Here is a 27,085-nt window from a genome sequence, read left to right as displayed (position 1 = left end):
TGACATTTTTGTTAAAATACTTGGAAAAATTAGAAACCTTCCTTTCTAGAGCACTAAGTTCTAGGGTGACCTTTGGCTCTGCAGACAGCCTTGATTTCTGTTCTCATACCTCTTCTAACGCATTTTTTTTTTTTTTTTTTTGCTGTTTGTTTTGTTTTTTTGTGAGGTGTTTTGGTTAGACCCGTTTGGTTTCCTAGGAATGTCTTTGTCGTTCTTGCCTCCTCTTCCCACCCCAGCTTTTCTAGCTAAAAGACGGAAATTGTAGCGTTGAAGGACTTCAAAACCTAGGTCTCAGAATTGCCCCAGGGACTTGGGTCATACTTTTTCTTAGACACAGGAATATCTAGATAGGGAGTAAGTATCTAATTTTGGCAAGCTGAGAAATAAGTAAAATTTCTTCTTCAGGCCCTGCCTCGTCTTTCAGTATTTCTTACCCAACTCTAATGGTGGTATTTCGGAGGGAAAAAAGCTGTTGGAGGTAATATTTGTAGAAGCTATGTGGGTTGCCAGAGGATTTCTCTTCTACATTTCTAGAAGGAAGAAATGTGGACTGGAAAGGAGAAAGTGGGGCTAGATCACGAATACTTGGGAGGATGGATGGGATGGGGAGGGGTATAGTTTTCTGACAGGTGGTAGCAACATTTCAGCTACACTTGAAAAAGTGTAAAAAATAAAGCTTGGCATAGCTTGCCCAGGTTATCTACCCCCTTTTTTCACCACTTAGTAGAAATCTAAAGATTTGACTAAAACCACTGAAAAGTATCCAGTTACAATGCTAGTTAAAAGAGTCAGATTGGGGCTGACCCCGTGGCCAAGTGGTTAAATTCTCACGCTGCACTGCGCTGGCCCAGGGTTTCGCTGGTTCGGATCCTGGGCGCGGACATGGCACCGCTTGTCAGGCCATGCTGAAGCGGCGTCCCACGTGCCACAACTAGAAGGACCCACAGCTAAAATATGCAACTACGTACTGGGGGGATTTGGGGAGAAAAAGCAGAAAGAAAAAAAAATAGATTGGCAACAGTTGTTAGCTCAAGTGCCAATCTTTAAAAAAAAAAAAAAAGTAGGATGAGTATTTTGAAACTTGCGGACAGAGAAATCAAAACACCACTTCCGTTTACCTGAAATCTTTGCAGTCTAATAGTTTTTGGATTCAGGTGCAATGCTACTTAGGGAACTTTTTCCTGTAATCGCTGTCTATAAAGACCCTTTAGAGAGAGAGAACTATGTGGAAATTACACGTTAACATCTTTCACCTGTGTCTTTTAAATGTGCTGCTCTTTTTTTTGTAATCTGAGTTCATGGAAAATGTAGCTGCAACCATTTTATGTGGTAGTGTGAAGTCAAAAATCCCAAAACGTGTATAATTTGTCAACTCTATGCTGCCCCTTGGTGGTGTCCTACTTCACAGCGCATACCCAAACTAAAATCTTTGATATATTCTTGAGGGTGTTGAAAACCTAAATCAGAGGTGTAGACAAGATGCATTCTGCAAACTCCAAACTGGTGCTGCTCTTGTTTTCAAATACTCGAAGGCTCAACACCCAGAGGAGGATTAGCCCTTGAGGCTAATCAATCTAGAGGAACTGTGAAGATCTCTGGCAGGCCTCTTTAGCGTGCTCTTAAACTTGCCTGTAAGAATCACTTGAGGACACTTATTTAAAGTCAGATTCTGGAGCCTCACCTCAAACCCATTAAAGTCTAATCTACAGGAAAGTGGCCTGTGATTTTTAACTGCCCCCAGGTGAGTCTTATCAATAGGAGAGATGAGGACGACTGGAGCTATAAATAGAACAGGTCTTGCTTCAATAGACTGCAGGTGATTAATGAGAGGGAATTTTGTGGCTGAAAGAGCCCCAAAGCAATGGGAAAATAGGACCTATGAAGCAGAAGTCAAAGAAATTAACTGTGGATTTAAGCCTTCTGTGTCACTTTCTTGCCAGATATACCTGCTTTTAATGTGGCTGTAATTGGCATGATATCCCATACCAAAATGCCTTTTTAGGTAAGTCAGGTTTTCTTTTAGTTAGAAAGACTGTCTTTTCAAGAGTCCCAGAATCACATAATCAGAAAATTTGTGCATGTATGCAGCCGCAGGATTATGAGAGGGCAAGATGGGAGATTATGTTGATCCTGCGGATGTCTGAAAAAGAGAGAGATCAAAGTTAAAATTTCTTCTCTTGAGGTAGCTGCTTGTAAAAGTAGAACATATGAAAATTAAATAATACCAAGAGATCTTAAGTTGTTAATGGTTATGTAAATGTTAATATTTTAAAACCTCTTCTAAATGTTGATTTATAATACAACCTCATTTATTTGGAACACGGAGAGAAAGCCAATCTGAGTTAGTGAAAGGCCTGAGAAATAGAATATATGTGATTTTGTGTGATATTTATTTAAAAATTTAAGTGTACACAATAACTGCTGACAAAATGGCTTTTTAAAAAAGTTCTGCTGAGATGGTTTTAATGAATAAATGATTTGTAATTAGCAAAATTCATGGACATACAGTCTGTGGATAAAACAAAGCACAGTACCATGTGCTCAGTAGATGCTCGGTTAATACACGTTTTAAAAGGTTTTCTCATAAGTAGGTTAAATATGCTTAATGCAGCAAGCCCATCTTCAAGGATAGTACCTCAGTGGCAGATTTCACCTTGAGCAGTGGTACATCAAGAGTGGGGCAATGAGAGCATCACTTTGGGTGTAGGCAATACAAATTCTCATTGTCTGTAGAGAATTTAAACTATAATAAACCCACTAAAACCCACTATCTGCTTTTTGTGTGTGTGTGTGAGGAAGATTGGCCCTGAGCTAACATCTGTTGCCAATCTTCCTCTTTTTGCTTGAGGAAGATTGTCCCTGAGCTAACATCCATGCCGGTCCCTGTCCATTTTGTATATGGGATGCCGCCACAGTATTGTTTGTGACGAGTGGTGTGCACATCCACACGCTGGATCCGAACCCATGATCCCCAGGCGACCAAAGTGGAGCGTGTGAACTTAGCCACTTTGCCCCTGGGCTGGCCCCTCTATCTGCTTTTTATTACCAGTAATTTTTATGTACCAGAAATTCTGAACAGTGTTGGTTATAAAATACTCCTCCCTGAAAAATCTCTTATGAGTGTAGATTCTAAACAATTTCTGTAGTTACTGTTAAGTTTTAGTAATGTATATGCGAGCTTCAAATTCTCACTTCTTAGTTATTTATCCTTTAGTAAATATTATACTCTATGTGGAAGTTAGTTCAGAGAACTCCTATTTATACAATTGGGCTTCACTAAACATAGACTCAGTTATACAGGTATTTTTCTGAGTAAATTCATAAAAATTCAGGGTAATTCAAGGCTTTGGGTGCAGTTCATGTCTACAACTCCTTTGGTCCATATCCCTGTGTTTAAATTTAGATCCTTAATAAACAATGGTAGCACAGCAATTGTAAGGATGAAAAAACAGAACTTGATTAATTCAATGTTGTCATTCTGTGTTACCACCTAAGAGTTTTCATTTATATGTAAAATTTAAGAGTGAAACAAAGTGCAAACTTTGAGGTGTAATATTTTTTGTTGGTAAGTACAAATTTTAGTTTATATGTGAAATTATTCTTTTGAATAATTGAGTTCAAATAATATCTTTTGACTTTGAAATTTACTCTCGAATTGTTAATGTTTGCTTCAAAACTAAAGAACGAATCAAGAGAATGGGAGGTGTAATGTTATTAGTATTTCAGCAGACCAATGTGTAGGTTTAAATTTTTCCTTTTTTCAAAAAACATTAATTCCATTACATTTTTCCTTTTTTGTATTATAATATTTATTTTATATTGGCATATAAGCAGGGTTGAATGAAAGAATTTTCAGTTTCTTTCCTGGCCATTATTATTCATTTTATGATTGTTATTGAAAATAATTTTGTCACATAGAGGAAGGGATGTTAAAAAAAAAAAATGAGTGGCCAGCCCTGTGGCAGAGTGGTTAAGTTCTCGCACTCCGATGTCGTGGCTCAGGGTTTCGCCAGTTTGAATCCTGGATGGGGACATGGCACCACTGGTCAGCCCATGTTGAGGCAGCGTCCCACATGCCACAACTGGAAGGACCCACAACTAAGAATATACAACTATGTACCGGGGGGCTTTGGGGAGAAAAAGGAAAAAAATAAACTCTTTTAAAAAAAAAAAAGATCCCTCTGGGTGTCAAATTCTGAGTATACCACTGGGCTCAAATAATTACGAAGTGAATGGTATTCAAATTAAGTGAGCTTTATTCTGTGTTTAATATTTGGAATTTTGCATGTACTTGATGAGGAAACTGTAACCACGGGCCCTCTAAGGCTGGTCCAAACTGACCCCATCTTATCAACAGTAATTGAAAGTTATTTTTCAGGAACTGAGACCCCTTGTCTAGTTCAGACCAATTGAGACCACCTGTGTAATGCCCAGTAAGTGACCCTTTTGATGTGAAGCTGAAAACTCCACCCTCAGATCACACTGACACCGCCATTTTGTGAACAGGTGTCCTATAAAGAGCCATGAAGTCTGACTGCGCTTGCACAGATCATCAATTACCTCACTTCTCCTTATCTCCAATCATCTGTCTCCACACTTCAGACCACCCTTGCCCTTCGTTCTGTAAATTTTGCCCCTAGCCCTGGATCAGGGAGACAGATCTGAGAGCATATGCCTCCTGTCTCCTTGCAGATCAATCTAGCTGGCGTTTTTATGCACATCAGGTAGGAGAACCCCATCTTTGTGTGGTAACAAAACAATTATTTTGGCTACGTAATGTATGTGCCAAAATAAAATATCAGTGATTATATATATTTTAAAACATAAAAATGACACAGTATTCCAATTCTAGTATGACTAGGCTATTTTAAAACTTAGCAAGTACATGTCCATGTGTTTATTGATAGAATCCTAATAACGGCGAACATTTATTAAATGCTTACGATATGTCAGACACCATTCTATGTGCTTTGTATGTATCAATTTTTTCATGACAACCCTACTTGGAAGGTATGGTTATCTCATTGTATAGATGAGAAAACTGAGGCACAGAGAGGTTAAGTAACTGGCTCAAGATCACACAGCTAGTAAATGGAGAAACCAAAATTCAAACTTGGACAGTCTAATTCAGAGACCTCAGGTTCAATCCTGGTGCCTCACTGCCTCACATGTATACACAAAGTTGTGCCTCAATAAATTTGAGGAATCATTGTGTAGTGGGAAAAGCATTCTGGATTCCAGGGATCCACCTCTAATTCATTCTATGACTTTGAGTAAAACAATTAAGTGAATGAATGTCTCTGATTTAGAGAGTGTTGAACTTATTCCATCTAGAAGTTCTCTAAATTTCTTTCTGCCTCTAATTTTCTACCTCTAAATTTCTTTCTTTTTATGATTCTATGATTATTTTTATGTAAAGAAGAAAGTTTGATCTTTCATTTATCTGACTAAAAATGAACCAGAAAAATGAAGAAGTAGCATGATCAAATTTGAAGGTAGATAAATTTTGGATGTTTTTTAGTTGCGGAATTGTACTATTATTAAACCGTTCATGTTCGTTATTTGTATGACTACAGAAAGACCATAGACTTCTGAGGGATTGATTGTGCATTCTGAAAATTGGCTTGATATAAAAATTTATATTATTCATATATGCCACTTTTACGTAATTAAGGTGTTCTGAACCATTGCTTTGATCTTCTGTCTTAGTGCCATATAAGGTAAAACTCTTTGGGAAAATGATTTAAAGTGGAAGATATATCATAGTGTAGGCTACTTTTTCCCCTTCTTTCTCATGAAGTCTCCCACCTTATAGAAATGACAATCCTTGTTAGCCCTTGATCCATAATGTTGCAGGTAAATTTTTTTTTGGTGGAGACAGAACACAGAAAGTAACTTTTATCATGAAAAAAACTATAATTCCTTGCTGTCCTGTTTAAAGGATTTTTTTCCTCCCACGCAATAATCTTTTAATAAAATTAAAAGATAAAAGAATAACATTTTTTTCTTGGTGAGGAAGATTGGCCCTGAGCTAACTTTTTCTTTTTTTTTTCTCTCCCCGAAGCCCCAATACATAGTTGTATATCCTAGTTACAAGTCCTTCTAGTTCTTCTATGTGGGATGACACCTCAGCATGGCTTCATGAGTGGTGTGTAGGTCTGTGCCCAGGATCCAAACCCGTAAACCCTGAGCCGCTGAAGCAGAGCACAGGAACTTAACCACCACGCCACTAGGTTGGCCCCTCTATTTCCTTACTAATCCCACTTCTAGCCTTGTATTTGGAAGTGTTAACAATAAATAGTTTCCTAGGACTTAAAAAAAAGGTTGAAGTTTCTGCTGCCTGTTGTGAATTCCTCTGTGATATCACTAAGTAAAAGAAAAAGCTCAGATGAATTTGTAAATAGATTCTACTTTCCTTTGCTTCATGTGTTACTAGAATTGTTGTGTAAAATGTTTTCTATTTTTATTTTTCTTTATGGTGATCACAATTTCTATCAAAGCAGAAGAGATAGAGGCAAACCAGAAAGCAAGAAGCAGTTTCTTCTCTGCAATCTGGGAGAAAAGACTTTCCCTCAAGGACAGATCAGGTAAGTAATTATTTGTTAATTCATTCTTTCTAAATTTGGGGCCATACGTGTAGCCATAATTTGTCAACTATAATGATAGATAATTGGTTTAATTTAACTAAGAGGAAATAAGTGTACACTCCACAGCATGGAAAGTACTGTAACTTTTAATTTATAGAAGGTTGGGTCTCAATTCTAATGTTTGAGAAGCCTGTATGTATAGAACCATGTTCAGTTATATATTAACTATTTTTTAAAATTTTTTTATTGAGTTAATGATAGGTTACAATCTTGTGAAATTTCAGTTGTACACTAATGTTTGTCATTCGTGTTGTAGGTGCACCACTTCACCCTTTGTGCCCACCCCCCACCCCACCTTTCCCCTGGTAGCCACTAATCTGTTCTCTTTGTCCACAGGTTTAAATTCCTCATATGAGTGGAGTCATACAGAGATTATCCTTCTCTATCTGGCTTATTTCACTTAACATAATTCCCTCAAGGTCCATCCATGTTATTGCAAATGGAATGATTTGTTCTGTTTTACAGCTGAGTAGTATTCCAGTATATATATATACTATATATATATATAGTATATATATATACCACATCTTCTTTATCCATTCATCTGTTGATGGGCACTTAGGTTGCTTCCATGTCTTGGCTATTGTAAATAATGCTGCAATAAACATTGGGGTGCATAGGACTTTTGGAATGGCTGACTTCAAGTTCTTTGGATAGATACCCAGTAGTGGAATAGCTGGGTCGTATGATAGTTCTATTTTTAATTTTTTTGAGGAATCTCCATACTGTTTTCTGTAGTGGCTGCACCAGTTTGCGTTCCCACCAGCAGTGTATGAGGACTCCTTTTTCTCCACAACCTCTCCAACATTTGTTACTATTTGTTTTAGATATTTTTGTCATTCTAATGGGTGTAAGGTGATATCTTAATGTAGTTTTGATTGCATTTCCCTGATGATCAGCAATGATGAACATCTTTTCATGTGCCTATTGGCCATCTGTATATCTTCTTTGGAGAAATGTCTGCTCATGTCTCCAGCCCATTTTTTGACCGGGTTGTTTGATTTTTTGTTGTTGAGTTGTGAGAGTTCTTTATATACTATGGATATTAAGCCTTTGTCAGATATATGACTTGTTTTTTCCCAGTTAGTGGGTTGTTTTTTTGTTTCAATCCTGTTTTCATTTGCCTTGAAGAAGCTCTTTAATCTGATGAAGTCCCATTTGTTTATTCTTTCTATTGTTTCCCTTCTCTGAGAAGACATGGTGTCCGAAAAGATCCTTTTAATACTGATGTCAAAGAGTGTACTGCCTACGTTTTCCTCTAGAAGCCTTATGGTTTCAGGTCTTACCTTTAGGTCTTTGATCCATTCTGAGTTTATTTTTGTGAATGGTGAAAAAGAATGGTCAATTTTCATTCTTTTACATATGGCTTTCCAGTTTTCCCAGCACCATTTGTTGAAAAGACTTTCTTTTCTCCATTGCATGCCCTCAGCTCCTTTGTCGAAGATAAGCTGTCCATAGATGTGTGGTTTTCTTTCTGGGCTTTCAATTCTGTTCCATTGATCTGTGCACCTGTACTGTACCAGTACCATGCTGTTTTGATTACTGTAGCTTTGTAGTATGCTTTGAAGTCAGGGATTGTGATGCCTCCCATTTTGTTCTTTTTTCTCAGGATTACTTTAGCAATTCGGGGTCTTTTGTTGCCCCATATGAATTTCAGGATTCTTTGTTCTAATTCTGTAAAGAATGTCATTGGGATTCTGATTGGGATAGCGTTGAACCTGTAGATTGCTTTAGGTAGAACGGACATTTTAACTATGTTTATTCTTCCAATCCATGTACATAGAATCTCTTTCCATCTCCTTATGTCGTCATCCAATTCTCTCAGAAAGGCCTTGTAATTTTCATTATATAGGTCCTTCGCTTCCTTAGTTAAATTTACCCCAAGGTATTTTATTCGTTTTGTTGCGATTGTGAATGGTATTGTGTTCTTGAGTTCTTTTTCTGTTAGCTCGTTATTAGAATATTGAAATGCTACTGATTTATGTAAATTGATTTTATACCCTGCAACTTTGCTGTAGATGTTCATTACTTCTAAGAGTTTTCCAGTGCATTCTTTGGGGTTTTCTATATATAAGATCATGTCTGCAAACAGCAAGAGTTTCACTTCTTCCCTCCCTATTTGGATTCCTTTTATTCCTTTTTCTTGCCTAATTGCCGTTGAGCTTAGAAAAATGAAGGCTAAGGGGTGACAATGGTTTTCAAGTAGATGAGACGCTATCATAATGAGGTTAGTGCCTGTTCTTTTCTCATCTCCAGAGGGAAAAAGCAACAGGAGAAATTTAGATTAGAAAAATCAAAGATTTTGAAGTTAAGGGTGTTTAAGATTAGAATGATTTACCCTGGAAAGTTGTAGAATCCTCTTTCTAGAAAGTCTTCTAAGTAGCCTGATCATCTGCCAAGAATAACTTATATACCCATCATAAGGCCTTCTAATTTTATGATGCTATGGTTTATTTTGAAAAACACGGTCATTTATGTCTAAGACAGTAGCTAACGTGATATATATCTAACGATAGAATATATAAACTTATAGAACTTGGAGTTAGGAGTATTATGGAATATTATAAAGTTATTTATGAGCACAGAAATAGTCATGTATTTTATTCAATTTGTTCCATTGACCATGTCACCATCATTGACTTGTTTAATTTTTCTGGTTCATGTAATACTCTCTGAATACATATATGTTAACATCAACAGAAATTGAATTGTGGACTCTTAATTAATCACCTCTACCAAGACTTGAGAGAAAGACAGGAGGATAAATTTAAAGATGAGTGTATTCAGGTAGGATTGTTGAGGACAGCTCCCTGAAAGGTGAGATAAGGTGGAGATTTCAAACAATGAGAAGTGGACCACAGTATGATAATCTGAAAACACTATTTGGAAGCAAGAAAGCTATTCCTCACTTCTTTCCATTGATTCAGAGAAAGAGGAGAAAGTAAGAACTAAATAGTTATATTGGAAAAGGCACCTTGTGATCTAAGGGGGAACCAGATTTTTAAGAGGGAACTGCAGAGAAGTGAAAAATAAATTTGGGATAAAAAGAGTTTGTCCTCAAAGAAATGAACTCTCTAGTAGATGGGGATAGGGCAGAGGGTGAAGAATGACTGAGAACCTGAAGAATTGATTGGATGTGGTTTGGGGGATTCAAGAGTAAAGCTGTGACAGTCAGAGGCAAAAGGAAAAAAAAGACTTGTGCTGATGGAGGTGAGTAAATAAAACAGAAATGAAAGAAGTATTTGAGTAGGAGAGAAAAGTAGACACATGTTAGCGGAAAATCAGGGCTGTTAAGATAGTATTTGTTTGTGAGCAAGGATATTAAAAATGACCAGTTATGTACACTGAGGAAAATGGGAGGGGATGGTAATTACTCCAGACCTGAGAAGGGCACACACATGAAAAATAACCAGGCTGACTGATGACTTATTTCAAGAGAAGTTTTCCTGGGACAGTGTTCAGAGGCTTACTCTGTTTGGATAATGATTGTAGAGTTTCTAGGCTCCAAGGACATAGGGAACCTCTAATAAGACCAGGGAAGGGGTAACACTGAGGGGTCAGTGGGGTTGGGAAGCTCTATGATTTCTGTCTTCTTTACGTCTCTGTATAGAGCTGTCACATTATGTAGAAGACATGCATAATTCAAGACTATTCCTGGCAGCAAAGAGTGGAAAGTTTGCTATTGCCGTGTGGCAGTAGCTTAAAAGAGTTTATAAATCACTAACCAGCCAGCTTGGAAACTGTGATTCTTGATGACTTATTAATTGGAGGAATTTGTGTTATTTCCTATTTTGCCTATAAAGTGAGTCATTATTATCAAATCATTTCACGTTTGCATAAAATGCAACCATGCACTATTTAGATTTTCCAGTTAAGAATAGTGATGATAGTTAATACTTGTTGAGTTTCTTGTGTTGAGGGACTTGACATGTATAAATTCTTTTTTTGTGTGTGTGAGGAAGATTGTCCCTGAGCTAACATCTGTGCCAATCTTCCTCTGTTTTATGTGGGATGCCACCACAGTGTGGCTTGATGGTCAGTGCTAGGTCCACGCCTGGGATCTGAACCTGTGAACCCCAGGCTGCCGAAGCAGAGCACGTGAACTTAACCACCTACTGTGCCACCGGGCCGGCCTCATTTTATATTCAGACAACTCTCTGAACTAGGCACTATTATTCTGTCCTCTTCTCCCCCAGCCGTCATGTATAGATGAGGAAACTGGGCGCAAAGATTTTTGTACAGTGTCACATACTTATTCTATGGTGGAATGTTCTAGTGTGGAACTGGGGTTTTTGCTCTAGCCTTCTGGCTCCAGAGCCCATGCTCTTGAACTACATACCTTTTTATATATAAAAATTGTGAATTGAGGGTTGCTTGGAAACTATTATATCTTGACCAGTTGGTGACTTGAGTACATTTGTAGATGATACAGCTTACCTTGAAGAAAGTGGCTTTTGTGAGCTGATACATTGGATGAGAATTGATTTATTGCTTCCATAAATGTTTTAAAGAGAAAAGTTTATACCAATACACACAGTGATTTGAAGGCGTGTTGCCTGGGCCAGGCCGGCTGCTGTTATTCAAAAGATCACATTGGGTGGTATAACCCTAGTGAATTTATCAGGGTCTCACTCTCAGTCTTGTGGGCTTAGAAACCTGATCTGGTCAGTAGGTGTCCCAGAGAGCATTAAATTAGTCTAACAACATCATCAGCCTAATATGTAAACCCAGAATGCAAATTTACTAATTTACAATGAAATAAAACTGTTACACAAACCAGTTATACCAGGATGATCAGTGTAGCTTCTTCCAGGTGGTGGACCTAGAGGGAAACCAAAATGTAATCCAGAGGTTTCTTGTTGAACAAGCACCATGAATATTTCTTTTGTTTTTTTCATGGTATTTATCTATTTCAGAAATTCCTCAAGAATTTCATCAATAATAGCTGCCATTGGCATGTACTGTCAGTCTTTAACTTATAAATAGCCTCCACCCCTGTGTCCCACCACCAGGGGCTCTGCTGCCATAGAAACAACTGTTAATGAACATGGATCCTTAAGAGAACCTGTAGGTTCAGAATTGAAGGAAGGGAAGAGTCTGTGAAAAGCAGAATGCTAAAGGGTGCTAATTTCAGGGATAGACTCTTAAGTAGGATGGGTTTGCCTGAGGAGGGATCTCTTTCCCTAAAATGTATTTTTATAGTACTGCCCGAGGGTCTTTTTTTTTTTTTTTCTCCTACTTCCATTATATATTGCCTGAAATTTCACCAAATTGAGATTGGTTTCTATTTTTCAAACATTCTCTCTTAAAACTATAGATATCTGTGTGTGGCAGATACTCTTAATGACTTCCCTAATACCCATTCCCTATTGCTTACCTTCATTTTGTTAGGGACAGCAATGTGACCAGCTTCAAGCAAAACACCCTAACTGGTTGAAGCCAGTCATGACAGTCCCATTCTCATCTGCCAGTGATTGTGAAGGGAAATCTACTGAGGGCTTTTGCTTTCCTGATAAAGAGAAGATAGGTGGCTGGTACTCTCCTCTTTTCCCTCTTTGTGCCTTAAATGCAAACATGAAGGCTGAAGGTGTAACAGCTGTCTGGCAACCATGAGATGACAAGTATGAGGCTGAAAATGTGATTCCAACAAGCTGAGCACTATGAAGGAGAAGGATTGAAAGAGTCTAGGACATTGTTGAACAGCTCTTCCAACCTTAGACTGCCTACTTCCAGACTTCTTTTAGAGAAGGATGAGAGGAAAGTTGTAACCCTTGTTACGCAATAGCAAAGCATTTGACTAACCTGTGCCTGCTGTTTGATGGAAGGCTGACCGTGTGCAAACTGAGATTGTTCTGTTAGGAGAAATGAGAGGAAAAATTTGGAATACTGTCGTGTGGTTACTTCTTGTGGCTTTTCAGTAGGATCCTGCAGAAGGTGGTGAACTCAAATTAGTACTCCTCAGTGTGAAAGCAGAGAGGGGAGAAAAATACAGCTTTGCTATAGAGGTATTCTGCTTTTAGCTCGTGCTCTAAATTGACAAAGAGCCCCATAATTTGGAATTTTGTAGAGATTAAGGGTAGTATCTCCTCACCTAAGACTATTGTTAGAATTGCCTCAAGTCTATTATGAGAGTTCAGAGGTCAGCTTCTAAGAGATGAGAATTTCTAGGCCTAAAGATTATTTCTAGAAATGTTTTTTGGCTGTGGTTACTCACTCATGGAATTGATCTGAAGCAAATAGACCAGAAGCTTAATAGATTTTTGAGGCAACTGTAGCACAAAGTTGGCAATAGTTGTGATTGTTTTTACGTTTTAAGCCATCCTCATCCCTTCTTCCGTAAGTCAAACCAACACGAAGTAGGCTACAAAAGCTGTGGAGGCCTGGGGAAGGGCACCCACTTCAGAACCTACCTTAGATATGGGTACAGAGGACAGTGATGAAGCAGATCCTCCTAAGACTTAAGCTAGGACCCGCCAGATTCACTAACCAAGGAATTTACTTTATTGCCTACCAAGGAATCTGCGAATTCTGTCTAATAAGATATGATATGGATTATGGACTGTTGACCACTGTGTGCTTCCTATTATCCCTTTACTTTAATGGAATTTGTATTGAGGTCACTCTTTTTTTCTTTTCTATCGTTATGCCTAGGAGGGGAGTGGTTTAGAGACAGCTTATCTTTTCACCATACAGATGGTCAGGTAAGAGTTGCCATATTTGGGCTTGATAGAGCAGATAGAAAATCATCCAGAGATCTTGCTTCATGCAGTAATTGGATGAGATAGTGGGATTGTCTTCCTTGAGGAGACGACGAGTACATTCTGTTTAACACGTATAAAAGTGTGTGTGTGCATATTTAATTGAGGACTGGCAGACATTGTTGGTTCGTGAATCCATATCCATTACTTATCTCTACCACAACAATTAGAAAAGTAAAGTATTTGATTTTCCAGTCTTTCTTACTGCTACAGTAGCCATGTAATACAATTCTAGCCCATGAGCCTATTGGGGGACTTCATGGAAGGCTATTTCTTTTTCAGATAAAAGGGTCAGACAGGACTAGGGTTTACACCTTTTTCTTGCTTTGGCCCTAGATGTGATGCTTGGAGCTACACTGACCATCTTGGAATCATTAGGCAACAAAGATGCATACAAAAAGTTACCACACTCAGGCTGGTAGAGCAAAAATTTTGGAGATATTGATGGCATTATTGATAAGATTGATAAACCTTAGCAATTTTTAAATTTTTTTTTTAAAGATTTTTTTCACTATTTAAAGATTTTTTATCTTGTGAAAGAAATGAATCCATATTTGTTTATGCTATTGTGAACTGGATTCTCTGTTACCTACAATCGAAAGCATTCTAAACTGATACAGTATAAATGTCTCTTTTCTATACTACAATGTCAAGGATAGTTCTTGTTTGTTCATTTTTAGTCATGATGACTTATTAGTAAATAATGGTTATATGAAATGAGAAAAAAGTTATTTTAACTTTTTACAATAGGCTAATTCATATGTAAAATGCATTATTGAATTGTTACTATTGACAGTCATCTTCTCAATATGTTGCCCAGTTTGCATTTTTTGCTTTTTGGAGTAAAATATTGGCATAGCTCAGCATTCCACTTTTAATATAATTAGGGAACACCTTTTGAAAATTGGTTTCTCATACTGAGTTATACAGTAAGAAATGCTAAAAATTGCTACAACCAAATAAAAGTCTTCAGGAACTAATTGCTGATTCCAGTAGAACAGGTTCAATATAAAGTCTTGGCTTTTGTATAGAACAGTCTTTTAGTTCTGCATCATTGACTACTAGTAAATGTTTGTTACTTCCAAAGTGATGTTTTACTCTAAATACTTTATATCAGAACATGTACTTTTTCTTCCAGTGTCTTTTTGAATGTTTTTGTTCATCATTTAAGAATTTTTTTATTCTAGCTGTTGACTCAACCATATGAGGTTAAAGATTGTGCTTTTCTGTTTTTGCCCTTCTTAAAATTAGTTAGTGGTAAGAGCCATGTGTTCCACCTTTTTTATCATAAGGAAATTCTTGAATACCAACAAAAGGTAAATATGGAGCTAAGGAGAATAGACATATTATTTTGGATGTATTTTATAGAAAAATTGTATTTGGCTTCAAGAACAGCTAGCTTTTTAATTTTTATTTCACATATTGACAAGATGTGATCCAAATAATTTCCTTCACTTCCTAAAAAAGTATTTTAATCTGAAGGATTTTTTTGTTTACATTAAATTCTAAAAACAAAAGCTTTTAAAATTAAAGTGAAAGGGCTTGACTCTAAAGATTCCATTATTACTATATCTAAATACATATGAGGTGATTTTTGGGATATGAGATGTATTGGTCTCCACTGTGTTTTTCGTACTGGCCTCATACATAATATTTTGCTTTCCTTTTCCTGATGCACCCTGATTCAGGCAGAGAGCTTCTAATATTGTAAGACTAGCCAGCTAACATCTAAGTGGGAGATACTTAAATGTATGACAAGGGTATTTTTAACCAAGGGACTGAAAAATCTTTTTGATCTATGTCTGCTAAGATTTGAACGCTCTATAGAAAGGGTTCGAGGTTTTTCTCAATTTAAATTACTCTTAGTTTTGAGAATTTATTCTTACTAGAGTGGCAGCTTTTATCACTGTCATATAAAGTCTTTCTGCTGGGTGATTCTCATCTACTTTTTATGGTCACCCTGTTTGCTAGCTTTTCTTAAATCATATGTGATGTACACATGCCCATATTCTTTCACTATGAGAGGCAGCATTGCTAAGTGGATACCTCCCTCTCTGGCCTCATCTCATGCTTCTATCTGCTTAAACTGCACAGGTCTTCTTTTAGTACAGGTATCCTACTTATCTGGCTATTTATTGTTTAAGTCTCTACAGGATTGCAAAGGGAAGCCAAATTTATAGTAAATATTCACTAATGAAGAAACCATCTATAAAATTAGTTGTCTCTCATACATGCTTCCCTGTCTAGCTTAGGGTTATTGTTGGCCACTCTTTTTCTGATTGTTGAATACTCGTATAAAACACAAATATAATACACAGCGATTTTAGGGAAAAATTACAAATCTTGAAAAGATGTAGGATAGATGATGAAAATGATGTTGGTGAACTCAAATCACAAGTGAAACCAATGACAAATGAAGATTTGGCAGAATTAGGCCACAGCAATTGAAAAATAGAAAAATTACACAGATGATGATGACCCTTTCATCTCTTAGAAAAAAAATTGAATATCAGGATTAAAAGAGGGCCTTGGGAAAACTGTCGATAATCTCAAGGTTTTTACAAATAAAACCTTTACAATTGTGATATGGAAGCTAGACATTAGGTGAAGTCTGTTTAATACAATTTTTTCAGGAAAATTATGCCCAAATACCCACTTGATTTGTCCATTTCTAAGAATTAGCACATAATTGTAGTTATCAACAAAATTTGTTAAAATAAGATGAAATAAACTAATAAAATTCTTACCACTTTATATATGAACTTTTCATCTGTTTTAAGTGGGCTAACTTTAAATGGCTTTTTTCTAATATTCAGAGAAAGAGGCTCTAATAAGCATTCTGTATCTAAGATTTGAAATAATTTTATATATCCTATATCTGAGATTTTGAGAATATATTTACATATTCCATTCATAAGTAAATATATAAGACTAAATATGTATAGTCTATTTACCATGGCAAATTCTTTAAAATTCTTTAAAATATTAGATTCTCTTCTTTGCTTCTTATATGGTTAACTTCTGCCCATTCTTCAGATCTTGACTTCTTCAGGAACAATCCCGACAGTTGCAATTTTACGTTGGTATGTAGGATTACTTGATTAAAGTCTGTTTCTTTCATAGCCTCTAAGCTTCCTGAGGCAAAGACCTTTTGGATTTGTTCATAATTTTATATCCTCTGTGCCTGGCATAAGACCTTGTATGCAGTAGGTGCTCAAAAATATATATATATATTTTTTTGCTGAAGAAGAGTTGCCCTGAGCTAACATCTGTTGCCAATCTTCCTCTTTTTATTTTGATATGTGAGCCGCTGCTGCTACATGGCCACAGACAGGCAAGTGGTATAGGTCCATGCATGGGAACTGAACCTGTGCTGCCAAAGTGGAGCGTGCCGAGCTTAACCACTAGGTCACCAGGGCTGGCCCTCAAAAATATATTTTGAGGGGTTGGCTGGGTGGCGCATTGGTTAAGTTCACATATTCCACTTTGGCAGCCCGGGGTTTGCTAGTTCAGATCCTGGGTGCGGACATCGCACCACTTGGCAAGCTGTGCTGTGGCAGGCATCCCACATATAAAAAGTAGAGGAAGATGGGCATGGATGTTAGCTCAGGGCCAGTCTTCCTCAGCAAAAAAAAGAGGATTGGCAGCAAATATTAGCTCAGGGCTAATCTTCCTCAAAAAAAAAATATATATATATAATATATATTTTGAGTCAATGATGAATGGATAGAGTGTGCCACCTGGAGCAAGGCAGACCTAGGTTTAAGGTTTGGTTCTGCCACTTATAAGCTATAGTCTTTGGAAAATCAATTTAACCTTTTAGCCTCACTGTCCTTCTCTGTAGAATGAAGACTATCCATACATTGCAAGATTATTGTTAAGGACTATATAGCATAAATGAAGCTTTTATTATTTTGTCTGGCATAATGTAAGTATATAATAAATGGTAGCCATTATTAACTCACATGGATATTAGTGTCAGTCATATTTGGACATTTTCTGGCTTTGATTTTTATATCCACAATTCTTGTTCATAAAAGATTGAGAATGCATAGAGCAACACTGTGACTGGCAAAATAACATAGCTCTAAATTAGGTTCATTCTTGAATAATCAGTTATATTATCTGTATATGATTCACATTTTGGGGGTAACGAAGATTCTCTCTTTGACCAAACTCTAACCAGGTTCCTCTTAGCCATCTTCTCAACTAAGCCTCAACCTTGGCCTATTAAGACTTGAACAGGGCCCAGCCCTGTGGCCGAGTGGCTAAGTTCACGCGCTCTGCTTTGGGGGCCCAGGGTTTCACTGGTTCGAATCCTGGGTGTGGATATGGCATGGCCCTGCTGAGGAGGCGTCCCACATGCCACAACTGGAAGGACCCACAACTAAAAATGCACAACTATGTACTGGGGGGCTTTGCAGAGAGAAAGGAAAAATAAAATCTTTAAAAAAAAAATTGAACAAAACACTAACATACTTTCTAACAGCTGAAAGCTGCCTCCCTAGAACGACCTTTCCTCCCGCCTTAAAGTGCCTGCTGAGAAAACTCAAGGCTGCCAGAAGAACTTACTTTTGGTCCCAGCCAAAGCTGAAGATAGGGCCTGTGTCTCCCAGACTCTGTGGAAGGGAAGGAGCCTGCCTTGAATAAGTGCCAGCTAACAAACCCAGATGGGTTTTCCGTGGGAAAACCTCCCCACCTTCCTGCTTTTTGTAACTTTTCAATTCCCTGACTCCACTGAGTTCGCACTCCCCTCCCCTCCCTAGACCCTCATTCTCCCTTTAAATACCTGGTCACCTCTGTACAAATCAAAGTTCAGTTCACTCAGGACTCTCTTCCCTGTTGCAATAGTACATTACTGATTAAAATCTGTCTTTGCCACTTTAGTGTCTGGCTTTCTTTATCTATGACCAGGGATAATAATTAAATTAAGGTGGTATATTAAGAGGCAGTATGCATAGTGGATACAGCTGTGGTCTCGGTTACTTATAAGCTGTGTGACTGTGGGTAAGTTACTTAACCTTGTTGTGTTTTACTTCCCTCATCTGTAAAATAGATATTATTCTTATCTCAAAATGTTGTGTGTATTAAATTAATCCATATAAAGTTCTTAGAACAGTAAAGGATACATAGTAAGCATTCAGTAAGTTAGAGCTTTTCTTACATTATTTCGTTAAGAAGACGGATGTAGAAAGAGGCATGATACTGCAAAGTCATACTTGATTATTTGCTGAGGCCTTGGCTGTAAACTTAAGTGAACCATACCAGTCCGTGCAGAGGACTTCGTTTTCCTAAGCTTAAACTTTTTCCAAAGTTCAAGGTCTGCTTAATCTTGAACTTTACAAGTAGTTTACCTCATATTTTCCTGTGAAACTTGAGTTCCATAGGGGCAGAAGGCCATGACTGCCAAGGTCGGAAGAAAAGAAACCAGAAATACATAGTTCCTTTTTCTCATTCTAACTGTCTGCTACTCAAGTGTGCTTTGTAAAGGCAGGCTGCAGGTTAGTTCCAACGTCTAGAAGGTGTGGTCAAAATAGATACATGTAAACTATTATGAACTCAATTAAAAAATATATATCATTGTATGTTATTTCTTGTCTGTCACCATATAAGTGCTCCCCTTCACCCCCTGTGCCCACCCCCAATCCCGCTTCCCCTGGTAACCACTGAACTGTTCTCTTTGTTCATGTGTTTATCTTCCACGTATGATAGAAGTCATATTGTGTATGTCTTTCTCAGTCTGGCTTATTTCATATAACATAATACCCTCCAGGTCCATCCATGTTGTTGCAAATGGGATGAATTTGTCTTTTTTTCTGGCTGAGCAGTATTCCGTTGTACATGCACCACATCTTCTTTATCCAATCATCAGTGAGTGGGCACTTGTATTGCTTCCATGTCTTGGCTATTGTGAATAGTGCTGTGATGAACATAGGGGTACATATGTTACTTTGGATTGTTGATTTCAAATTGTTTGGGTAGGTACCCAGTAGTGGGATAGCTGGGTCATATGGTAGTTCTATTTTTAGTTTTTTGAGGAATCTCAATAATGTTTTCCATATTGGCTGCACCAGTTTGCATTCCCACCAGCAGTGTATGGGGGTTCCCTTTTCTCCACACTCTTTCCAACATTTGTTATTTTTTTAAGTTAATTTTTATTGAGTTAGTGATAGTTTACAATCTTGTGAAATTTCACTTGTACATTATTGTCTGTCAGTCATGTTGTAGATGCACCCCTTCACCCTTTGTGCCCACCCCCGACCCCACATTTCCCCTGGTAGCCACTAATCTGTTCTCTTTGTCTACATGTTTAAATTCCTCATGTGAGTGGAGTCATACAGAGATTGTCCTTTTCTATCTGGCTTATTTCACTTAACATAATTCCCTCCAGGTCCATCCATGTTGTTGCAAATGGGACGATTTTATTCTTTTCTATGGCTGAGTAGTATTCCATTGTATATATATACCACATCTTCTTTATCCAGTCATCAGTTGATGGGCACTTAAGTTGCTTCTACGTCTTGGCTAGTGTAAATAATGCTGCAGTGAACATAGGGGACATGGGACTTTTGGAATTGCTAACTTCAAGCTCTTTGGATAGATACCCAGTAGTGAGATGGCTGGGTCATATGGTATTTTGAGTTTTAATTTTTTGAGGAATCTCCATACTGTTTTCCATATTGGCTGCACCAGTTTGCATTCCCACCAGTAGTGTATGAGGGTTCATTTTTCTCCACAACCTTTCCAACATTTGTTACTTTTTGTTTTGGTTATTTTTGTCACTCTAAACTCAAAATGGATCAAAGACAAAGGCAAAGGAAAACAGCATTGAAACAAAAAAAAAATCCCACTAATTGGGAAAAAATATTTGCAAGTCATATATCCGACAATGGGTTAAGCTTTCAATTCCATTCCATTGTTCTGTGCACCTGTTTTTGTACCAGTACCATGCTGTTTTGATTACTGTAGCTTTGTAGTATGTTTTGAAGTCAGGGATTGTGATGCCTCCAGCTGTGTTCTTTTTTCTCAAGATTGCTTTAGCAATTCGGGGTCTTTTGTTGCCCCATATGAATTTTAGGATTCTTTGTTCTATTTCTGTAAAGAATGTCATTGAGATTCTCATTGGGATTGCATTGAATCTGTAGATTGCTTTAGGTAGAACGGACATTTTAACTATGTTTATTCTTCCAATCCATGTGCATGGAATCTCTTTCCATCTCTTTATGTCATCATCCATTTCTTCCAGAAAGACCTTGTAATTTTCTTTGTATAGGTCTTTCACTTCCTTAGTTAAATTCACCCCGAGGTATTTTATTCTTTTTGTTATGATTGTGAATGGTATTGTGTTCTTGAGTTCTTTTTCTGTTAGTTCGTTATTAGAGTATAGAAATGCTACTGATTTATGTAAATTGATTTCATACCCTGCAACTTTGCTGTAGTTGTTGATTATTTCTAAAAGTTTTCCAATGGATTCTTTGGGATTTTCTATATATAAGATCATGTCGTCTGCCAACAAGGAGAGTTTCACCTCTTCGCTCCCTATTTGGATTCCTTTTTCTTGCCTAATTGCTCTGTCCAAAACCTCCAGTACTGTGTTGAATAAGAGTGGTGATAGAGGGCATCCTTGTCTTGTTCTTGTTCTCAGGGGGATGGCGCTCAGTTTTTGCCCATTGAGTATGATGTTGGCTGTGGGTTTGTCATATATGGCCTGTATTATGTTGAGGTAGTTCCCTTCTATCCCCATTTTGTTCAGAGTTTTTATCATAAATGGCTGTTGGATCTTGTCAAATGCTTTCTCTGCATCTATTGAGATGATCATGTGGTTTTTATTCCTCAATTTCTTGATGTGGTGTATCACGTTGATTGATTTGCGGATGTTGAACCATCCCTGTGTCCCTGGTATGAATCCCACTTGATTATGATGTATGATCCTTGTGATGGATTGCTGAATTAGGGTTACCAAAATTTTGTTTAGAATTTTTGCATCTATGTTCATCAGCAATATTGGCCTGTAGTTCTCTTTTTTCATGCTATCCTTGTCAGGCTTTAGTATCAGCATGATGTTGGCCTTGTAGAAGGTGTTAGGAAGTGTTCCATCCTCCCTAATTTTTTGGAATAGCTTGAGAAGGATAGGTCTTAAATCCTCTTTGAAAGTTTGGTAGAATTCCCCGATAAAGCCATCTGGTCCTGGGGTTTTATTCTTTGGGATGCTTTTGATGGCTGTTTCAATCTTTTTCCTTGTGATTGGTCTGTTCAAATTGTCTGCTTCTTCTTGAGTCAGCTTTGGGAGATTGTAGGACTCCAAGAATTTATCCATTTCCTCTAGGATATCCATTTTGTTGGTGTATAGTTTTTCATAATATTCTCTTATAATCTGTTGTATTTCTGCGGAGTCTGTTGTTATTTCTCCTATTTCATTTCTGAATTTGTTTATTTGAGCTTTCTCTCTTTTTTTCTGTGTAAGTCTGGCTAGGGGTTTGTCAATATCATTCATCTTCTCAAAGAACCAGCACTTTGTGTCATTGATCCTTTCTACTGCCTTTTTTGTTTCAGTAGCATTTATTTCTTCTCTGATTTTTATTATTTCTCTTGTTCTGCTGACTTTGGGCTTTATTTGTTCTTCTTTCTCTAATTCAGTTAGGTGTAGTTTGAGATTGCTTATTTGGGATTTTTTCTTGTTTGTCAAGATGTGCCTGTATTGCAATGAATTTTCCTCTTAATACAGCTTTTGCTGTATCCCATATGAGATGGTATGGCATGTTATCATTTTCATTTGTCTCTAGATATTTTGTGATTTCTTCTTTAATTTCTTCAATGATCCATTCCTTCTTCAATAGCATATTGTTTAGTCTCCACATCTTTGTCCCTTTCTCAGCTTTTTTCTTGTAATTAATTTCTAGCTTCATAGCATTATGATTGGAGAAGATGTTTGCTATTATTTCAATTTTTTAAAAATTTATAGAGGCTTCCTTGTTTCCAAACATACGGTCTATCCTTGAGAATGTGCCATGCACACTTGAGAATGTGTATTCTGCTGTTTTTGGATGGAGTGTTCTATTTATGTCTATTAAGTCCAACTGTTTAGCTTTTTGTTTAGCTCTGCTGTTTCCTTCTTGATTTTCTGTCTGGATGATCTGTCCACTCATGTGAATGGGGTGTTGAGGTCCCCTACTATTATTGTGTTATTTTTGATATCTTCTTTTAGGTTTGTTAATAGTTGCTTTATGAACTTTGGTGCTCCTGTGTTGGGTGCATAGATATTTATAAGCATTATTTCTTCTTGATGAAGTGTCCCTTTGATCATTATATATTGGCCATCTATGTCTCTCTTTACCTGCCTTATGTTGACATCTGCTTTGTCTTAAGTATTGCAACATCTGCTTTCTTTTGTTTGCCATTATGTTAGAGTATTGTTGTCCACCCCTTCACTCTGAGCCTCTATTTGTCCTTGGAGCTGAGATGTGTTTCCTGGAGGCAACAAATTGTTGGATCTTGTTCTTTAATCCATCTTGCTACTCTGTGTCTTTTTATTGAAGAGTTCAATCTGTTTACATTGAGGGTGATTATTGATGCATGAGGGCTTAATCCTGTCATTCTGTTGCTTGTTTTCCAGTTTTCCTGCATTTTCTTTGTTTCTCATCCTGTGTGTTTTAGCCTACCCATTGACTTCTGCAATTTCTTATGCTGGGTTTCTTAGCTTTCTCCTTATTTATTTTTTGTGTCTCTCTTCTGTTTTTTAGGTTAGTGGCTACCCGGAAGTTTGCACTCATGCATAACATAGTCCAGTTTCTAATGGACTCTTATTTCCTTAGCCTAAAGTGATTCAGTCCCTTTCCTCCTCCCCTCCTAAATTATTATTTTCATCTCTTATTCCAACTTGTGTTGTGAGTTTGTGGTTAGAGTGATGAGATTGTCTTTGCTTTGGTGATTTCCTTCCCTTTATCCTAATGCTTTATCCTAGTTGAGTATTTGCTATCCTATTCTGATTCTATCTATTTGTCTCCTTACTCTGTGTTTTGTGACCCCTTTCTCCCTTTTTTTCTTTTTTCAGGTAGGAGCGCCTTCTAGAGGATTTCTTGTAGTGGGGGTCTCGTGGCTACGAAGTCCCTTAGGTTTTGTTTTTCTGGAAAAGATTTAATTTCTCCCTCATATCTGAAGGATATTTTTGCTGGATAGAGTATTCTTGGCTAAAGATTTTTATCCTTTAAAGTTTGGAATATGTCACTCCAGTCTCTCCTAGCTTGTAAAGTTCCTGTAGAGAAATCCGCTGAAAGTCTGATAGGGGTTCCTTCTAGGTTATTTTCTTCTGCCTTGCTGCCCTGAGTATTCTTTCTTTGTCATTCATTTTTGCCATTTTTACTACTATATGCCTTGCAGTAGGTCTTTTTACATTGACAAATCTAGGAGACCTGAAAGCTTCCTCCACACACATTTCTCTCTCGATCCCTAGATTTGGGAAGTTCTCTTCTGTTATTTCTTTGAGCACACTTTCTGCTCCATTTTCCTGTTCCACGCCCTCGGGAATACCAATGATTCTTAAGTTGCATTTTCTCATTGAGTTGGCAATTTCTCGGAGATTTTCTTCAGTTTTTTTAAGTCTTAGTTCTCTTTCTTCCTCTGTCTGGAGCCATTCAACCTGTCTATCTTCGATTATGCTAGTTTTCTCCTCTATGGTGTCCACACGGGCATTCAGGGAATCCATATTCTGTTTTATCTGATCCACTGTATTTTTCATCTCTAGTATTTCTGATTGATTCTTCTTTATAGCTTCAGTCTCTTTTGTGAAATAACTCCAGAACTCGTTGACTTGTTTCTCTATATTTCCCTTTACCTCATTGAGTTTTTTGATGATAGCTATTCTGAATTCATTGTTGCTTGGTTTACCTATTTCCAAGTCCTCAGGACATTATTATGTGTTTTTATTGTTCTCCTTCTAGTCTGGAGCTTTTGTAAATTGCTGGATGGTAGGGGATTGGTTTTTGCGCATAGTGCTATTATTTGGTTGCAGTTACACCCTGTCGCCACTTGATGGTGGTCGAGAGCTGCCTATTCTGAGCCCTCCGCCTTCAGCCATGATGGTGGCACACAGCACGTGTTGGGGCAGGAGGGGCACTTTCTTTCCCGTGTAGACCCCGTTTCCTGATCAGGTCCTGCTCTCTGGTTTCCTGGGGGCTTGGCTTGATGGGGTCACCCCACGGGAAAGCTTTCACACCACTAGAGGGCTTCTGTCTTGGCTGCACGGGCAGTGGGAGTCCGGGATGATCCCCTGGACTTGCAACCCCTCCCCCGCTCCTTCCCTCTCAGACCTCCTGCGGCAGTGTTCCCAGTCTCTAGAGGAGAGAGTGAAGTTCTCTCTTACCCCATTGCAGCTCCTCCTAGGGGGACTCCAGCCTCTCCATCCTCCGTCATTTGGCTGCTGTGGGTCTCTGAGGATTCCTGTGCTACTGGGATATTTTTTGTTGGAATGTGGTTGCTCCTTTTGGTTGTACTGTGGAGGCGAGAGTCCCAGGAGAGCTCACTCCACCTATGATGCTGACGTCACCTCAACATTTGTTATTTTTAGTGTTACTGTTTATAGCCATTTTAAGAGGTGTTGGGTGGTATCTTAGTGTAGTTTTCATTTGCATTTCCCTGATGATTATTGATGTTGAACGTCTTTTCATGTGTTTATTGGCCATCTGTATATCTTCTTTGACAAGATGTCTGTTCATATCCTCTGCCCATGTTTTAAAAAAATTTTTATTGAGATTATGATAGTTTACAACTTTGTGAAATATCAGGTGTACATTATTGCTTGCCAGTCGTGTTGTGGGTGTACCCCTTCATCCTTTGTGCCCACCCCAAAGCCCCCTTTCCCCTGGAAGGCACTAATCTGTTCTTTGTCTACATGATTATCTTCAACGTGTGATTGGAGTCACACAGAGATTGTCTTTCTCTAACTGGCTTGTTTCACTTAACGTAATACCCTCAAGGTCCATCCATGTTGTTGTGAATGAGACAGTTTTATTCTTTTCTATGGCTGAGTAGTATTCCATTGTATATATATACCATATCTTCTTTATCCAATCATCAGTAGATGGGCACTTAAGTTGCTTCCATGTCTTGTCTATTGTAAATAATGCTGCAGTGGACATTAGGTGTATGGGACTTTTGGAATTGCTGATTTTACATTCTTTGGATGGATACCCAGTAGTGAGATGGCTGGGTCATATGGTATTTTGAGTTTTAATTTTTTGAGGAATCTCCATACTGTTTTCCATATTGGCTGCACCAGTTTGCATTCCCACCAGTAGTGTATGAGGGTTCCGTTTTCTCCACAACCTCTCCAACATTTGTTACGTTTCTTTTGGCTATTTTTTAAAAATGTTTTTCTCTTTGTTCTCCCAAAGCCCCTCGGGTACATGGTTGTATATTTTTAGTTGTGAGTCCTTCTAGTTGTGGCATGTGGATGCCGCCACAGCAAGGCTTGATGAGCAGTGCCATGTCCGCACCCAGGATTTGAACTTGTGAAACCCTGGGCTGCCGAAGCAGAGCGCACGAACTTAACCACTAGGCCTCGGGGCTGGCCCCTTTTTTAAAATTTTTGTTTTGGTTATTTTCGCCGTTCTAAGGGGTGTAAAGTGATAACTTAGTGTAGTTTTGATTTGCATTTCCCTGATGATCAGTGATGATGAACATCTTTTCATGTGCCTATTGGCCATTGTATATCTTCTTTGGAGAAATGTCTCTTCATGTCCCCTTCCCATTTTTTGATCGGGTTCTTTGATTTTTTGTTGTTGAGTTCTGTGAGTTCTTTATATATTATGGATATTAAGCCTTTGTCAGATATATGACTTGCAAATATTTTTTCCCAATTAGTGGGTTGTTTTTTTCTTTCAATCCTATTTTCCTTTGCCTTGAAGAAGCTCTTTAGTCTGATGAAGTCCCGTTTATTCTTTCTGTTGTTTCCCTTGTCTGAGAAGACATGGTGTCCGAAAAGATCCTTTTAATACTGACATCAAATAGTGTACTGCCTATATTTTCTTCTAGAAGCCTTATGGTTTCAGGTCTTACCTTTAGGTCTTTGATCCATTCTGAGTTTATTTTTGTGAATGGTGAAAAAGAATGGTCAATTTTCATTATTTGACATGTGGCTTTCCAGTTTTCCCAGCACCACTTGTTGAAAAGACTTTCCTTTCTCCATTGTAGGCCCTCAGCTCCTTTGTTGAAGATTAGCTCTCCATAGATGTGTGGTTTTCTTTCTAGGCTTAATTCTGTTCCATTGATCTGTGCACCTGTTTTGTACCTGTATCATGCTGTTTTGATTACTGTAGCTTTGTAGTATGTTTTAAAGTCAGGGATTGTGATGCCTCCAGCTGTGTTCTTTTTCCTCAGGATTGCTTTGGCATTTCAGGGTCTTTCGTTGCCCCATGTGAATCTCAGGATTCTTTGTTCTATTTCTGTAAAGAATGTCATTGAGATTCTGATTGGGATGGCATTGAATCTGTAGATTGCTTTAGGTAGAATGGGCATTTTAACTATGTTTATTCTTCCAATTCATGTGCATGGAATGTCTTTGCATCTCTTTATGTCGTCATCCATTTCTTTCAGGAAAGACTTGTAGTTTTCATTGTATAGGTCTTTCACTTCCTTAGTTAAATTCACCCCAAGGTATTTTGTTCATTTTATTGTGATTGTGAA

General features: G+C 37.8%; 1 protein-coding gene across 42 annotated transcripts in view; it reads left to right on the top strand.

The window, feature by feature from the left end:
* Window positions 1-27,085, top strand: part of NRG4 (neuregulin 4) — a 121,744-nt gene that overhangs the window by 1,591 nt on the left and 93,068 nt on the right. For 22 of the 42 annotated variants that reach the window (XR_011425105.1, XR_011425099.1, XR_011425113.1 and 19 more), the window contains one exon: window positions 6,504-6,587. The gene's annotated coding sequence lies outside the window, so the exon portion shown is untranslated. Of the gene's footprint in view, window positions 1-405; window positions 479-1,940; window positions 2,003-6,103; window positions 6,234-6,500; window positions 6,588-27,085 lie in introns of those variants that run through there. The other 20 variants (XR_011425119.1, XR_011425100.1, XR_011425123.1 and 17 more) reach the window with 7 other exon arrangements.

Source organism: Equus caballus, chromosome 1 (assembly GCF_041296265.1).
Source record: "Equus caballus isolate H_3958 breed thoroughbred chromosome 1, TB-T2T, whole genome shotgun sequence".
NCBI classification, from domain to species: domain Eukaryota; kingdom Metazoa; phylum Chordata; class Mammalia; order Perissodactyla; family Equidae; genus Equus; species Equus caballus.
Note: the sequence above shows the minus strand (reverse complement) of the source record. Positions and strands in the feature narration are given on the sequence as shown.